At 37.4% G+C, this 15,739-nt stretch overlaps 1 protein-coding gene across 3 annotated transcripts in view; it reads left to right on the top strand.

Moving 5' to 3' along the window:
• The first annotated feature begins 6,385 nt into the window (after positions 1 to 6,385).
• Positions 6,386 to 15,739, top strand: part of LOC128535576 (BTB/POZ domain-containing protein 7-like) — a 33,798-nt gene continuing 24,444 nt past the window's right edge. The window contains exon 1 of one of the 3 annotated variants that reach the window (XM_053509576.1): positions 6,386 to 6,525. The gene's annotated coding sequence lies outside the window, so the exon portion shown is untranslated. Of the gene's footprint in view, positions 6,526 to 6,545; positions 6,712 to 15,739 lie in introns of those variants that run through there. The other 2 variants (XM_053509575.1, XM_053509574.1) reach the window with 2 other exon arrangements.

Raw genomic sequence — 15,739 nt, 5'->3', positions numbered from 1 at the left:
AGGTATTTGGCCAAACCTGCCAGTTACTGCATTGGAGTGTTTCAATCAGGCCCCTTATCCCTAGTGACCAGGACAACTTGGACAATGCTATGCCTCCAACTTTGCGGCCCCAGTTTTGGGAAGGCCCTTTTCTATTTCAACATGAAGCAAGGACTGAACCAAACATGGTTTAATGAGCTCCGTGTGGAACATGACTTGACTGGCCTGCACACAGCCCTAAATGATCGAGCAGCTTTGGGATGCGCTGGCATGGGGATTGTGAGCCAGGCCTTCTCGTCCAACATCAACGCCTGACCTCATAAATTCTCCACTGAACAAATGAATGGGCAACAATTAATTTCCCCAGAAACACTAAAACTTGTGGAGAAGGGTGGAAGCTGTTATAGCTGTAGAAAGGGAACTAGCTCCATATTGAAGTATATGTATTTGGATACAATGTCACTGCAGGTTTGGATAAATTATTTTATCCATATAGTGTATACAGTATACACTATATATGCAGCCATGAGTTTCTTTTTACCAGGACCTAAAAAAACAACTATGTGCTCTACACCAACTTGTTTAAACCAGCAAACAACTTTAGGTGACATTGAAAACAAATTACAACATTTTACAGCACCAAGAACAAATGATATCAGCCATGACCTCAGAGAAGCAATTGCTTCTCATCAGTCTGGGCAGGGTTATAGGGTCATCCCCAAGCAATTTAAATTCACGATTCACGAGGCTTCTAGCCAGTTACCAGTATTCCCAAGAGTGGGTGTCCCAGTGAATTCGGTACATGGTCAGACTGTTTAATGTTCACAAATATAAAGATAAACCTCAAGAGCTCAATCGTATGACCTGCAGGCCTGTGTAAGTGCAATAAATGTCTATATTCAGAAAAAGACTAAACATGTATGAATTTTTAGTCATTGAACAGTGACAAGAAAAAAAAAGCCATTCTCTCTCTCTCTCTCTCTCTCTAGTTCTCTCTCTCTCTTCATATATATATATTTCTCTTCCCCCCCACCCCTCTCTCCCTCTCTCTTTCCCAAAAAAACACCACTTACTGTATATTTATAAAACTGCATCTTTTGGATTGATTCTTTGGACGGATGAGAAAAAGAAGAAGATGTTTGGTCGTTGTGCACAGTGTCATATCAGGCAAAAAACAAACACAACATATCACCACAAACACCTTTTACCACCTGTTGGGCATGGTAACAGAGGGTAATTATTTGGGTTTTTGCAGCCACATACAACTGAGACAACAGTGTATTCTATAAAGTGCTCTTTATAGCAGAATATTCTTGAGATGAATGTAAGTCTATCTGTACAGCAGCTTAAGCTGGGATAAGATTGCAAATTGGACAATGATCCCAAGCAAAACAACAAATCAAATGGATAAAGAGGAAGGGTTGTCAAGGCAAGAGTCATCATCAACTTATTGAGATGCTGTGGTGGGGTGTTAAGACAGCTGTGCATTAACAGCAGACATCAGTGAACTGAATTAATGTAGAAAACAAGAGTGGGTCAACATTTCTCCAAAACAATGCAAGAAGGTATATGTTACTTATCTAAAGGGTGACTATGAAACAATCTAATTTTCCCACCTGTTTTCTGAGTTTAAGTTTACTTTTGGTGGAAAATGACCAAATAATGAACATTTTCTGTTGTGAATAGCATTAATCGATGGTGTATTTTATTCTTTCTTTGACGGTATGTATTTGCATTTTTTAACCCTTTTAATAGGTGTGGCAACCTTACATTATTAATATTAAATAAACAACTGCAGAAATGTTGCATTAAGACTTTGACAAATTGCATTTTATTTCAGCAAACAAAGAGCTATGTGATGCGGCAAAAAGCAAGTGATGTAGGTGGCCTGTAAGGTCAGACTCGTGAAGGTGGTTTTTGCCGGTATTCTGGGACGTGGTACATGATCCATCCAGCAGGGACCAGGAGACCAAGTGCAAAGATGGACATGGTAAACACCGTTTGCTGTGGAGATACAAGTAGGATGTAAGAGATTAATAATTATTTACATTTTCCTCGATATTCCTTATACTGTACTATTTTTTAAATTCACCGATATGCACCACATATGCACCACATGCACAAGTGTCTCTCAACCTTGGTATATAAGAGATTCAATCCTTCTATGTTTTTTAGTAAATAAGCCTATGAATTTATTTGAGATACATATACTGTAATCTGAAACATGGGATAAATATTCTAACTGTAGTTAACACAATTTTGTACTTATAAATTAATGCAAATGGTGAATTTAGAATGCATCAATACCACTAAATGTTTTGGGACAACTTACAAGCAGATACGTTTAATAGTGTGTACACCCATTGAATAAAGAAACCCATGGTGTGTTTGCAAACGTACTACAGTCAAGTTTCATTTTGAATTTCACATATCTTAAAATTTACATTACTTCTTTTGCACTGAAAAAAATTAACAGACAATTTCATTTCTAAATGTTGCCAAAACTAGTAGTAAAAAACTATTAAATACATTTTAGTCTAAGTTGAGAAGAGAGCAAGTGCTATCTAGTAAACAGAAAATATAGAAACTAAGCTTGGGACTGAAAGAAAAACCATCACAATATGTTCTCTGCCAAGCGAAAAACATTAAATTTATCTACTGCAAGCGGAAACCACAAGTCATTGGGGTTGTGGGGGGTTGGTGTCAGGGTGTAGTGTGTGGTGGGTGGTCCTTATGACTGCAAATCACAGAACAAGATGAAACTCAAGATCCAGATGACTGCTCCTTGCTACTCTCAAAATGAATCAGTAATTTTGTAAAAAAAAATAATTATATATATATATATATATATATATATATATATATATATATATATATATATATATATATGTTGTTATTAGGTATGAGGCAGATATTATTGTTGTTGTAACCACATACAATTGTTATCTAGTACTGTGCTGTATAAAGCAAGACATTATAACCTTTGATAATGATAAACTGTAGTAATAAAACCAACGCCTGTGTCCTGTAGTAGTGCTATAGAAATGGTAATAAGTAAAACTTGCATACAGAAAATAAAGAACAATTAAACTGAATATACACAATATTAAAATTATTTAAAGTTTATATAATAGTTAACATAAACTATTTTTTTTAATAATTTTTAAAAGTTTACATAATAGTAGACTCTTGTAAATGGCATTTAATAGGCTACACTTAGAACAAAGGCAAAACCCCAATGTGGCAAAACCCTTAACCCACGGGAGGGAAAAATTGAAATGTTATATAGAATCAACAAGACACTCTTTCTTTCTCTTTCAAGTTACATGAGAAAACATTTTTTTTTTTTTAGAATATTGAATTACTGAGCCATTTTAACAAATCTTCTGCAAAGTTCATATTTCTTTTGTCAATTTGTCTGATCTATTAACTAGGATTTCGGGCAGAGAAAAACAAATGTCACATTAACAATTCAGAAATGCTAAAACATGGCAATGATAATATATTTAAATGTATATTTACCCCAGGTCCGATTTTATCCTTGGGTGGCTTGTAGTAGATATGTGACCTGTACTGTTGTTTGGACAGCTTCACTTGCACCACAGCCCTGACTTGTCCTCGTAGGCCTGAAAACATTTTTGATGATAATTCTTTGGAGTGATTTTTTCACCCAGTACAATCTTGAATGATTTATGTGTGTGAACCACAAGAGTTACTTGGAAAAATACACATCCTGTTTAGAAACTAGAAAGGCCTTTATCTTAACATCAGGGAGGAGTCTGCACTCCTGGGCTGTGGTCTTGATCCAAAACTTTATCCACTGCCTCTGGAGAACAGCTGGAAATAGATTTCCTCTCATGCTTATATTTTACACAGGAAAATATATATATAAATAAATTATAAAAATAAATTAATTTACATATGTATAGCTATACAGTCTAAGGAGACAGGCTGGGTCAGCTGAAAATCCATCACTTAATAGGTAACATGAGGGTTAAACACTAGGGTCAGTCTGAATTTGTATTAAAATAAAGCCCATCATCTAACAACAGCTGGATTTTGTGTCCTGCAAGTGGTACCAGAAGTCATTATTATACCACAACAGATGGTCCCTTAGAAGTGTACAAACTCGGTGGACACTTTTAACACATAAATAATAACACAATGGTTAGTTATGCATTATGAAACAGTTTTCTATAATGCATTATGGAAAGAGATGATGCATGCTGTCTAAACAATCATAGCAAATAATATATTGAACACTGATTTCAGTCTAGGCTTACTGTGATCAAAACCATAATAAACAATGCATTCTTTTAAAACTAATAAAGCAGAAATAATTACATTAACATAAAGGGAAGTAGCTTTTTTGAATATGCTTTCTTTTAACAGTTTTTGCCCTCTTCGTTTAAAAGCAAATGAGAAACCAGCTTACCGTCGCCCCCATCTGAGTGGCTGTATTACTGCAACTTCCTCTCTTATAGTAAGGGTGAATTCAGACTGCATGTAAGTAGACTTGAAAAAAAAAAATGTAAGTCGCATGTAAGAGCGTCTGCCAAATGCCTAAATGTAAATGTAAATGTAGACTTGAACATTAGTTTAATTGTCACAGATTTTAAAAGGTTTTCCAGTAAAGTAAAAACACACTAACATTAATTAAACTTGCATTTGCCCTTTTAGAATGTTGCTTGGAACTATTCTTTAGTATATCTATAACTTTATATTAGATATATATATATATATATATATATATATATATATATATATATATATAGTATTTATTTTTATCCTGTGTAATACTGCTACTACAATAAAATAATTATAAATTTATTACCCTACCTTCATATTGAGTAAAGATTGGTTAAGCTTAAAACGACTAAAATAAAAAAAAAACTTTGTAAACACTGGTACTGTTGTTACTTCGGTAGGAAATTAGTTGTTGAATGGTTTTTATCAGGTCAATGTCTTAACATGCAGTCAGTTTTACTTAGTCCTTAGTTTAACTTTATTTTAAATATGATGATGATGATAATTATAATAAATTAATTTTGAAATATATAAATATGTAAATATGTTGATAGGGGGAAAAATATTGTTGTTAAAATTCTAAATTTAAATGTGTAATTGAGGGTGAATCTAAAGGCCTGAACCAAAGAAAAGTATTAGCTTGAACATTATTCCTTCATATGCAGAAAACACACAAAATTTACAATAGTGATAGGACCTTCAGTCAACATTCATACAGGCATTCACACAGTCCATGCAATTTTGGAAACACCAATTCAACGCATGCTTTCAGACTAAGCAAGGAAAACCACCAGGCACAGAAAAACAGAAAAGTTACGTTAATTCAGATAACCACTCTGTACAATTGTGGTGAGAAGAAAAGCACCTCAGAATGCACAACAGGTTGAAACTTGAGGCAGACTGGCTATAACAGCAGAAGATCGTGTCAGGTTTTGCTTCTCTCAGCCAAGAACCAAAAGCTGAGGATGCACTGAGCACAGGCTAACCAAACATGGACAGTTAAAGACTGGAAAAATGTAGCCTGGTCTAATGAATCTTTTGCTGAGGCACACAGATGGCAGGGCCAGAATTTGGCACCAACAGCATAAAAGCATGGTCTCATCCTGCCTTGTATCAACAGTCTGGGCTGGTAGTGGTGGTGTAATGATGTGGGAAATGTTTCCACAACACGTTTTGGGCCTGTTAATACCATTCAATCGTCACTTAAATGGCGCAGCCTAGTTGAGTATTGTTGGGGGAGCTGCCGCCCATCCCAGGAGACTTTGGCCACCTGGACAGGGTGACAATTCATTGCAGGGCTCACACACAGACACATACACACACATATTGTGGGCAATTTGGGAATGCCAGTTAACCTAACCTGCATGTCTTTGGAATGTGGGAGGAAACCCACCAAGCGTGGGGAGAACATGAAAACTCCACACACACACACACACACACACACACACACAGCCCCAAAGCAAGTGTCAAACTCTCAACTCTGGAGGTGCAAGGCTACAGTACTAAACGTTATTCTATGTTATCACTTATTTATTTATGTGAACACAATCCTTTTTCAAATCAAAAGAAAAGAAAAAAGAAAACAGAAGTATGGCATGTTATATTTCCACTAAATTCCAAAATAAATCATTCCTACCTATTTAAGTGCACTTGTTTAGGGAGTACAATAAGGGCATGTCCACGCTTTCTAGTGCACTACATGTCCAATAGGGATCCGGTCTGAATTTGAGCAGTTTTGCATTTTTGTCAATGGGGCGTGAGGGTTTGTGCATTACTTCCGTCCGCCGCTGGATGGCGACAGAAGACATATAAATCAGCGCTCCATTCAGAGAGCAGAGAGCGATGGAGTTGCTGCTGAAACGCAGCTCGGTCACGTCATTCGCTACCGCAGGCCACAACAACACGGAGCTGAGCTGAGCTGAGCTGAGCAGGCGGAGAAATAAAAAAAAACGGCTTCCTAAAGAAAAAGAAAGCAAAATCACGTCTACATCAACGTGTTCACTTTGGACAGACGAACAGGTACGAAAAGTCAGGTTTGGAGTAGAGGTGAGGGCTGTTTCGAGCTGTAGGGAAGACGCGAGGGGAGTGTTGGAGCGGTTTTGTGTTTGTTGGAAGCGAGCTCTAAACTTAATAAGCGACACAGAGAGAGACAGTGGGTGTTTCAGCTCCGCACACCGGGGAGAAATATGATTCAGCGATGAAAAGGTAAAGGGTTTATGCTTTTTGCTTTGGGCATGTGCTGAACTTTCAGTCTGAACTCGTTTTCTCTCTCATTAAAAACCGGGAGAAAGCGCTTAATCGGCGGATTTATTGCACGTAGGAGTCCTGCAGACTGTCATCGTGGTGCTTCGGTTCATCTCAGTGATTTTGCTCGACTCTCTATCGGGTACAATAGGAAGCGAGGATTTGCATCGGCGTGTAACATGAGCTCGGGTGGATAAAGCGCTCTGTGCAGACAAAGCCATCCCGTGTACTGTCCTCTATCCTCCTGAGATCCAGCATGCTCTCCGTGTGTGTGTGTGTGTGTGTGTGCTAATCCTCTGCTAGGAAATCAGAACGCTTCTTATATTGTCCTAACTGTCTCTCCAATTTTCTTCTAATAAGACCCCTGAGTATGCCGAAAGAGTTGCACGATGTACAGCATCCTGTTTCTCACACACAGGTAGCCAAGCAGGTAGGTCGCCCAGGCTCGTGTGTGTGTGCGCGCGCGCATATACTAATATGTATATATATATTACACGTGCTAAGAATCACACAGGTTATAGTGGTAATGTGGCAGATAACTGATACAAATTAATTGAAAGCAAATAATTATTTTATTACCTGTGTCTCAGAATAGTAAAGTAATGCTGCTAGTATGAAGAGGTCATGAGCATAAAAATAGAGCTGACTGACATGGTGCCACTTTAGACCCTCATGGGAGTAGGCCAAATTTTTGGCGGTGACCGTTCATTCTGATGACTGTGATTTCTTCTGCTGAGGGTTCGAGAGAAGGTTCGAAATGTATATTGAGTGTATATCGCTCTCCATGCAGTATTATTATTATTATTTTACTTATTTTTTTTGCCCTGCCTGATACATTCTCTCTTTTAGTTTCAACCTTGTTTCCTTGAAGCCTTTTTTTGTGTGTATATTGTGTGTGTGTGTATACAATATATGTGTGTGATTATGCGCGCACACACACACTACTCCGGGTCATTCCCACAGTCCAAAGACTAGTAGATTAGCCTAATTGGCATTCTCAAATTGCTCATGGTGGGTACCCTGCCTTGTGCCCGAAGTCTCCTGTACGCAGGATAAGCATTATAGGAGATTTTATGAACATGCATACACCTATACTCTTGAGTGTATTACAAATACACTCCAATCCTCTATAACACATTGCAAATACTCTAACAAAAATGTATCCTCAGTTAATATGTTTAATGTTATACTAAAATCATGCTTTTACCAATTTTTGGCTAAGCATGATCTCTCAACACCTTCAAGCAAGCTTGGCTCATGAAGTTTTAGTCATATAGAATCTGTCGCTTAAGGCTTTAAGGGCTCATCTAACATATTCTCACAATAACTGCAGCGCTCTTTTGTGCATCTAAATGAATGTGCCCTATGTGCATGGAAAAACGCAAGCAAGTGTCCTCCGGTTTCATTCTCTTTTGTAGGTGTCTTGTGATTTTAAAGTTAAGAAACCATCGGGCGTGTCTAGTTTTGTCCTACATTAGATTGAAGTAGTGCGATGATAGCCGTGTAAATTATAGCCTTCTATGTAATTTCAGCTTTGTTTTTCTGACCCATTAATTATCTCCACTTTAATGCTTCTGCTTCCTCAGAGACCATTTGCCTTAATTCAAAGTTGGTTTGTAACTGACAAGGATCAACTTTACAAATAAACGTAGTTCCTGTATTTATTTATTTTTGCGTGCTTGTTCGATTCATCTGTATCTAAATTGCTTCAGTTGTTCACACATTCACAGTGCGAGTTACTGTGCTTAGTCCGTCCATTAGTCATTTCAAAACTTGGGACCTCATAGAGATAAAAAAGGGTCTAATCTTAAAGTCTTGTTAAAGCATTCTCTTGAAAATAGATCTTGATGCCACATTTCCGGCTCACTATAATAATTACTTATTTTAGCATTGTTTTGCATATTTGCGATGAATATTGCATGTAGTCCTTTTCAAATATAAGGATCTAAGAAAGCTGCTATACTGTGGCTAAATGGAATAGACCAAAATTTGGGAGCATTGAAGCATTTGAGAATGTCCATAGTATTTTGTTTATTAGTGGTATTACAATAAATTGTTGCTCCCTGGTAAAGCTTTGGTGTTTATTTGGTTTATTTTTTCAGCCGTGAAAAGAAATGGTCCCAGTTCTCTGAAGCAATCATACATTTCCATCATCCAAATCATAATAAACCCTTAATGACTTGCTTATTAATTTTTATAATTAACATGTCATCTGATCATTAGCAGCATGTAAGATTGATTTTGTAATAAAATGGCGTTTACTGTTTTTCTAATTTATTTTTACTTTCTATAAAAGGTTTACATTACCACACAGTGCTGTTCCTCTGCCTTGAAATAGTGTTTTAGCTTTAGTGCTTTTCAGCACTATTGCTTACTGTATAGCTGCACTGCATTGTGGATCTTTCTTGGTTTCTCTATTACTTAAGTAGTTGGATTTATCATTAACATGATGACGTGAGCAATTAATAAAATATGGTGAGTACGAAAAGAAGTCTTTACTTTTGTTTTTAAGATCTAGTGGTAAAAACCGAATGTGCCTTAATGATCTATTAGATGTGATGCTTTTTGGTTAATGAAACGCTGCAGTTAAAACAAGAGATCTCTTTCTTACAAGCTTATGAAGATTACTAATTGATCTCAAATTATGGACAGTAACTGTAAGCTGTCACAGTCGAGCTTTGTGCAGAGCTTTAATACAGCAGTTCAAGAGCTGCCAGGGCATTTGATTGTACCCTCACAGGTTTACACATGTTCAATGGTCCATGTTTGCTGGCCTTGGCGCTACCCCCCCCCCCCCCTTCTTTTTAATCTGCTCTGTTTATGGACCGGTTAATCAATCGGCCCACACTGAACATTTTTCTGCCTTTTGAATCCGTGATTTGTCCTGCTGTTGTCCCATCGGTTTCAACAACGTGTGGTTTGTGTCGTTTCCGTCGTCTGACCCTGTGTGGGCTAAACATGAGTGCAGTACACAAGGCCTGCCATTGTTTAGCCTATCTTTCTGAATGAGAAGTGTTGACGTTGCTGTATGTTGTGCTTCAGCCTGAGGGAAACCTATAGCTGCCTGTTACCTATTAGTTGATGTGTGCAGCAGAAACATTTAAACCTGACGAGTCAGCAGTCTTCGCTAAGGGTAAAAAAAAAACATTTGCATGCAACAAGAAAACACTCTTTAAGTAGACTTTTCACAATGCTCCATAAGTAGTTATTATCCAGTCATATTTTTTTTTTATGAATTGAAATTGGGTTCTGGTTTTAGACTTGAATGGAAAATAAAAAGAAGCATAATGTATTTTATTAGTTCCTACTAATACCATCACAGTCATTGACATGGTAGAAGGTTTTTGGTTTAGTCAGGCTGTACAGAATACAGGTTGAATTCCTGCTAGAATTACAAATTTTCAGTAAATCATTTGAATTGGGATAATGAGAGACCAGGGTGTGGACTTTTACCATCTCTTGGCAGATGCAGTGGTTGATTTTACCGTGTGTGTGTGTGTGTGTGTGTGTGTGTGTGTGTGTGTGTGTGTGTGTGTGTGTGTGTGTGTGGGCTTGGATCAAGGGAGAGTGGTGTAAAGCACACCTCAGTGGCCCACATCTGCTATACAGGTCGAGCAGAGCTACTGATAAAGCTATCTTAAGTCAGGTGTCTGTGTGCATGCTCTAACGCTCCTTCGACTTGTTGGCTTGCCTCTGCAGCTCTGGCACATAACCTGGCAGTGACATGCTTACACCAATGAGCATGAGATGGGAACACTGAAAGATTGTTGCTTCTTGAATTTCCATTCACTGGACTACAGAAAGCATGGCATGTACAGTTTTAACTGCATACCGATGGATGGATGGATAGATACATCCATACATACTGTATTTATCCCCGTGGGGAAATTCACAAATTCCATGACATTGGTTCTACTGCCTTAAAACTACCTCAGAGTGCTTTTGCATTAATTCTGTTTGAATCGTATCTTAGTCAGTTATCTAGTCTCAGTTCAGGTGAGGAGACTAAGATCGCACTCGAATACACAGCCTAAACCAAAACCCAGTCTGAGAGAAGCATTCGACCACTGCAGGTCGAAGAAAATCAAATCCGCATGCTATGAAATGTTATCAATAGTTTCTGCGCTATACAAATTTCCATATTGATGTATTTAAAAAAAAATAATAATTTACCCCTTTGGTTCTATCTGGTAGTGCTGGGATGCATTGCATATTTGTTCAAATGACCAGCGTTTTGTCTCAAAGTAGTGTTTCACATTACTTCTTTTTATTATTGCCATGTTTTTGGATCATATGAGTCAAATTGGTTTTAAACTCAAAGCAGGGAAGAATAAATGTATATTGATCTGTTCATTCATCTTTGATGGTTCAGTTTTATAGTCTATTGCTGTGTCACACTTTGGTTCTGTCTCTTTTGCACACTCTGTCTATACACAGTAAACTATTGCATTGATTGACCCTGGTGAGTGAAAGGTTTTGCCACACCCACCTCAAGGACAAAAATGCTATATTACTGGTATATTAACTATTCTCATTTATCAGAAAAACATCAGGGTCCGAACAGGACTGTCACTTAGTTTGGATCTGGACTGCGGTCTGCCTGTGATAGGGTGTCTCTCATATTTAGACTAACACATCCAACTCAACAAAAGCCTTATGACGGAGATGTCTCAGTGAGAATTTAACTGATTCTTTATGGTGCATGATCAATTATTTTGGATATGATCCAATAAAGATGCAAATGTAAAATGGCTTTTTGCTTAAGACAGTGCTTTTTGCTCATCATCTCTACAGCTAAATTAAATGAATTGCACATTTTATCTGTCAGTAAGTAGTGTCCAAGTTCAGACAACCTACCAAAGGTATGAGCACCACAGCATGTTAATAAATCCTTTTCTGCTCTAGTTCTTGCAAATGAGACTTGCCTTGTGTACAGCGAGGGCTCTCAGCTGACCGGTCACATTTGTAAAGTGGCTACATGGAGCTTACCATCTACCTTGACCCAATTTTACCGATCAAATGTGGCGTTATTGTAATCCATGAGCTCACCATAAGTAGGAAGCAGAATCACTCCCCTAAGCCTTCTTAAAGAACAAAATCCACGCTTTGAGCTATTGCTATTTTCAAGTGAAGAACAAGATCAAAATGTTGGGGGGGGGGTATTTATCGAACTAAAAGATTAGTGTCGGAGCGATTTTTCTTTTCCCCCCTTTCTTTCTTATCTCCCGCAGGAAGTAGTCAACACTTTTTAGAGAAATTGTCATCTCCAATGAAGTATGCTGTAGGGACTATATCTGATATTGTATGGCAGGGCACACTTAACATAATGAGTTATAATATCCTTATTCAGAATGGGAACAGTACAAAAACAACAAATTATTCGAAATAAACCCAGTGGAAGGAAAAAGAAGTTATCACCTATTCGAATCAAGACACGACCAGGTAGTATATACAAGGTGCCGTATAGGCCATACAAACATTTCCCATGCTTATTTATTAAAGGATCATGAAGCCCCAAAATGTCAGTGCTGCAGAACTATCCTAACCATAAAACACATACTTTTGGACTGCCCAAGTTTTAACACCATAAGAAAACAATTCCTACCGGAACAAGATTTAAAAAACATATCCTGCAAGACAAAACCAGAAAAACTCTTACAATTTCTGTCTAAAGTACACGTAAAGAACCAAATATAAAACCTTGTTTCTCTGACCAAGACCATGCTATTATGTTATCTATAAATATTATATCCTTTTAACTTTCTCACTACTCTCTTAATCACTTACATTTTAATAACATAATAAATCAGCTTAATATTTGATGTGAATCTTGCCATGAAATGGCCTGAGAAGCTGATATGGCAATAAATCCAAATACAGACAAACAAAAAATTTCCTTATTCTATAGTGTTTGCTTTTTTAGAAAGGGAGGTTGCATGTAACGTGGTTCTGTGGCTGTATGAAGGTCCACCAGGCCACCTACCTGGGTTGAGGTTATGGTCACAAGGTCGCAACACTTTGCTATTTGTACTTGAAAAGGGAACAAGCATGTAATACTTCCCTACTACTACACACTTGACTGAACAGAGGTGTTTTTCTTTTTCTTTTTGAACACCTGTGATTGGTTGTGGGTTTTTTATTTATTTCATTTTTTTTTTAATAAAAGCTTAGTATTATGATTGAATTTGAATTATTAGCCTTAGGCTTGCAGTAAAATGATTGAAAGCTAAATTATTCTTATTATCATAAGTTAATGGACCTCATTGACACCCACAACACATTTGTTATGTGCAGAAGTGAGTGAAATCTTGGCTTGAAGCTACTATTAGTCACATACTTATGGTTGCCTTTTTTTTTGCTTTAGGAAGTGTTTTATACTAAATTACTCATGACCTGTTGAGTAAGTGGGAAGTCATACATGTTTTGTATAAACAAAGCCGTCATGATTTGAATGATGGATAGATACAGTAGGTATAGAACGGTGTCGTGATCTTGTGATAACCATAATTAAACCATTTCTTTTTTGGGGCCTTGCAAGAAAAAAAACACCACCCAGAATGGCTTGGTCCACTGTTCTTTAGTCATTTCCAAATGTTTCAGTGAGGAAAGTTGTGTGTGTGGGTGGCGGGGTGTTTGTGATGGTCCATGGGCTTGCTCCCGGACAAGGCTCAGCCAGTTGCCTGTAGCCTAGTCCTGTCCCCTCTTGTTAGTGTCACATTATCCAGCGTCTGTAGCCTCTGCAACATGCTCCTGAATTCAGGTTGCAGTAGTTCTGTTTACTATTTAGATTTGTTTCTCTTCGACAAATATTATTGGTCAGATAAATGGCAGCGTGGCATGTTTTTGCTTTTGTATTTGGAGAATTTTGCTTCTGTTTTCATTTGTTGTAGCATGCAGCCTTCACGGAAGAGTATTGAGTAGGGAGCCGATGTGATTTACGAGGTGGATTAGTTCTGAGCAGAGATTGAGCGCTGGGAAAAGGCTTGCGTTTTACTCTATTGACTGGCTTTTTGACTTAAAAGGTTCATCGCGGCGTACACACAAACACGCATGTAAGGTGGGGAACTAACATAAATACCTCTCTGAGCTAAACCAGGTCTCCAGAACACTCGGCACCTGAGTGTGGGAAGTGTGGAGAGGTGGGTAGAGTAGCCAGAAAAGTATTCTGTGAGAAGACTACTCATAATGTCAGATTAATTTTTTTAGAAATTATAATAATGATGTAGTATATTTATATTAGTATATTATATATATTACAGTATAATTATATATGCTAACATTACAACATTTCAGCTAAACTTACTGCGACACGTTTCCTCAGGATAGACCTCGAGTTTTTGTATCCTGAAATGTCTGTCTGTTTTGGCAGAAAGAGAAGATGCTGTACTTGTATATGATGGCAGGGGTGTTTATGCTCATCTGTTGTAGCATTGGAAACAGCTGCCTCTGTAAAATTTTATGCTTTTATTCTCTGTCTACCATGGCTAAAGATTTATTTTTTATTTTTTTCCCCCTATGCCACCCGTTTGTGTCGGTCATGTGACTACATGTGGTTATTGTTACTGCGGCTGATTGGTCAAACGGAGTCATGTGATTATTATTGCTACGGCTGATTGGTGAAACAGACATGTGGTAGGCTGCATGTGTAGAATAAATGGTACAAAAAGTAACGGGTCGAGTGTAGCGGAGTTAGAGTAGATAAAAAAATCTTCTTCTTTACAAATCTACTCAAGTAAAAGTAAAAAGTATGGTGCAGTAAAACTACTCATAGAACTCCTTTTTAAAAAAATTTTTTTTAAGTTACTCAAGTAAAAGTATCGGAGTATATGTAAGTCATTTCTACACACCTCTGAAACTGTGTATGTGTGAATCTCTATATATTTACATTTACATTTTGGCATTTGGCAGACGCTCTTATCCAGAGTAAGGGGGGGGGGGATGGGGTTAGTCCAAGTACTGGAGAAACAGATGCGTCTTGATATATCTCCAGACTCCAGTCACTCAGCCAGTCACTGAAAAAAAAAAATGTTCGTAAATAATTAGCTAGCCTACTGAGCTTTATTGTGCTTTCCGGTCTCATGGTTTGGTTGCCTAGAAACCTAATAGAAAATAAAAATGGTCACTACCATAAGTGCATTATTAAAAACCAGGAGAAAAGAATGAGTTTATGCGTTCCTGGGCCAACTGTAGCCCGTTCTTCTTCTCTTCTGATAAGTTTTCATGTTGCACATTGTGTCTTTGCCTTCAACTAAATGATTCATCTTTGAGCTGCTACGTTCTTATCCCACAGTGCAAATCTTGGATTAAACAATATAAAAGGCTGGCTAACATCTTTTTCACATACCTCTGTGTTTCTGATTCCGTTCATTCATGCATGTTAATTAACAAGCCTAGTCATCAGATGGATCAACTCGGAGCTGCAGTGTGTAACGCATCAGCCAAGAGGATTTGGAACAAATAATTGCACTGTAGTTACAGAAGGACTGGAGGATGTGTTGCACCACTGCAAAGCACACACAAATTAAACGTATATACCATATGAGGGTGTTTTGTACTGCAAACCTCAGTAGGACATGGTCATTTTCATTTTGGATTGGGTAAAGGATTGTCTCTCCTTTTTTTTTTTTTTTCTAATTACACTAAATTACACTAATTTTTACTTGAGTCACTTTAGACCGTTTAAATACAAATAATCTAAACAGGCACCGGATTATAGCAGTGTTGCATACAGGGAAAATGACTTTTTTTGACTATAACAATTATAAGCCCATGGTTAAATGGTCCTGTTTTATGCTGCATGGCAAAAACTCTCTAATTAGTTAATGTAATGTATAACTAATACATTTTACAATCAATAATACAATTCAGTGACCTGAATATTTTGTCACATGGTGGTTGAAGTAGACTAATTGTTTAGGATAGTTGATCTTTTTTTTTCTTTTTCTTTTTTCTACCTATTTTAATCATGTCCAATTCCTCTCTGTCACTA

Source organism: Clarias gariepinus, chromosome 13, assembly GCF_024256425.1.
Source record: "Clarias gariepinus isolate MV-2021 ecotype Netherlands chromosome 13, CGAR_prim_01v2, whole genome shotgun sequence".
Taxonomy (NCBI): Eukaryota; Metazoa; Chordata; class Actinopteri; order Siluriformes; family Clariidae; genus Clarias; species Clarias gariepinus.
This window is presented reverse-complemented; position numbering and strand designations above follow the sequence as displayed.